Consider the following 2,842-nt stretch of genomic DNA (forward strand, 5'->3'; position numbering starts at 1 on the left):
CTGCAGGACCTGCTATATGTATAAGGGAAACGGGGAGAAAAAGGGATATGTTTACCGACGCTTGAGGGACTAAATACAATCATAAAATGACCTCTACAGATCCCCTAATCTAACATATAAAGCCTCAAGAAGTGCTAGGCACAACCAATGCCTCGAGCGCACGGTACCACCTGAGGGAAAAAAGAGCACCACATCGTGCCGCGCGTGGGGGTGCAGCGCACCACGCGATGGAAAAAAACACCGCACCGCGCGAGGTAGAAAACAACATCGAACCCTAGCCCCAATCCACAGCCCTGCGCCCCTCGCTCCTCCCTCCCTCGTCCGCGCCCCTCGCTCCTCCCTCCCTCGTCCGCCGCCACTCCCTCCCACCTCCTCCTCCTGCGCCCTAGGAGCCCCGCCGCCGACTGCTACTCTTCCACCGCGTCGCCTCTTCCTCCTCCCCGCTTTCCCATCGCTCGGGCGCAGGCTGCCGTGACCAAGCGCTTCGCGGGCGAACCCGTCACCACCGCCAGCTCTGGGTTCACGCGGGACGGGCTCCCCCGCCTGGCCGGCCTCGACGACCATGGCCTCGATCCGGCCTCAGCCTGAGGACCTCGAGCCGAGGAGTGCGGCCTCGATCGGGACTCGGCATCTGGGGCGACGGCAAAGGAGGAGGGGAAAGGAGGGGAGCAGCAACCAACATCTGGGGCGGCGGTGGCTGGACTCCATGAGCTGGCCGGCGACGGCGGCGGTGCTGGATTCGATCTGCAGGAGAGAGAGGGAGGCGTGGCTTCGAATTGGAGAGGGACTCCACCGGCGTCGACCTGCGCAAGGATTGGTGAAGAACTCCGTTGCCGCTGCGTGTCGTGCTTCTGGATCGAGCGCTGCCTGACCAAGGGATAAGAGTATGAGGTAAAACTAGCCACCATGCTCCTGTGCAGGCTGCATCTCCACCACTAGTACAGACCCGGCCTTTAGTGCCGGTTCGTGACGGGCTTTAGTGCCGGTTCTCCAACCGGCACTAAAGAGTGGGGACTAAAGGTCCCCTCCCTTTAGTACCGGTTCGTCACGAACCGGCACTAAAGTGCCACCACGTGGCACGAGCCAGACCCGTTTGCGTGGAGGGCATTAGTACCGGTTGGTAACACCAACCGGTACCCATCTGCGGTTTCTTTCATTAAATGATATAATAATTAACTAGCTATCTAATCACCACCAGCACTACTAGCTTAAAGAAGAAACATTCACTTGTACCAGAAGCAAAAATATTATCGATCGAGTTCAACATGATTGTCATGATATTATAAGCGTTCATATATAACAGCACAAAAGCAAATCACTTAAGTTCAGAACGAAGAACACGGACATAAAAGGACAAGTACTAATTAAGAGCAGCATGAAGAACTAGCTAAATCACTCCTGCTAGCTACTCTCTCTCTGGTAAAATAGCATAGAACATGTATAGCTCTCCTGATTGATCATACTGGAGCATGCCTATGAACCTGTCTCCTAATCGTGGTCTGCGCTTCTCATTGCTGCCCCCTAGTACTTCTCTGCGATCATTAACAATTTTCCTCCAATCTTTCATTGATCGCTTCTAGAAATCCTGAATGCATTCATGTGCAATGCAGGATATCTTGGCCGTAAGCTAACAATTGACATCTGACCTTTAGTCTCGATCCCCTGAGGCACAACTGTCATCGGGAGTCCCTATTGAACATTGTATAGTACTTAATTAATATACTTAGCAATGAAAGTTTAGCAAAAAAATTATGTATGCAAAATATGCACCGAGGACAAATAGTAAATATCTTACCATCATTCCTAAATAGATGTGACCGTAGTTCAATACCATCACTATTGGTCGCACGTTTTGAGTACTAACATTTCTAAGTGCAGGAAGAAAATTTGTCTTGACAGTATGAAGATCCTCAAGCCATGAAAAATAATGACTTATCTCCTCGCAGTTTAGTTCAGCTCCGGGACAGTAGTAGGTCCTGTCTACCAAGCGCCGGACATGTTTGGTTGAATGGAGATAAGCTGTCAATAGAAATTAATTGTCAGTTATTTTTGAATAAGCAATATCAAAGACAAGAATATAGTTGAGAAGAACTCACATAATGGTAGAACTGGAGGCGTCTGCACATCGACCCATATGTCTCTATTACCTTCAATATCATCTTCCGGACGAATATCAAAGGTGATAACCATACCAGGCTCAAATGCATAAGCCTTGCATAGTGCTTGCCAAGTTTTACATTCAAAATAGGTGTACGTGTGTGTATTGTATACTTTGACGTTCAAAGTATAACCATCATGCTCAGTTTTTAGGTAATCTCTCTTTACCTCCATAGTTTCCATATCTTTGAAACCTATCTTATCCAAGACAAAAATTCTTGCATGGCACGGGATGCGCTAGTAGAATAGTGAAAATTAAAAATTATAAGTCAGGCAAATGAAGCATATATAAGTCATGCTTAATTACGAAAACAGAATTGTCGTTGTGACTTACTGTATCGAATTCGAAAGTCTCATCCAGCTTGATGCTGAATCGCCTACCATCAACAAGGAAATTTCTGTCGCACTGGCCGCGCTGGTCTTTACAGTATTCGCACATAATGAAATTTTTTCCGTCGTCAGACGACATTTCCTATGTTCATATTAGGTGAAATATTAATCACTTACTAATTCAATTAATTCAACTACTTCTATTAATTCAACTAAGCATTTACTAAAATAAACTAGTTATATTAATTCAATTAGTTTAAAGCATTTACTAAAAATAAACTAGTTCTATATATATGTTAATTCAACTAGTTCAACTAAACATTTACTAAAAATAAACTAGTTATATTAATTCAAC

This window comes from Triticum aestivum, chromosome 6B (genome assembly GCF_018294505.1).
Source record: "Triticum aestivum cultivar Chinese Spring chromosome 6B, IWGSC CS RefSeq v2.1, whole genome shotgun sequence".
Classification (NCBI taxonomy): domain Eukaryota; kingdom Viridiplantae; phylum Streptophyta; class Magnoliopsida; order Poales; family Poaceae; genus Triticum; species Triticum aestivum.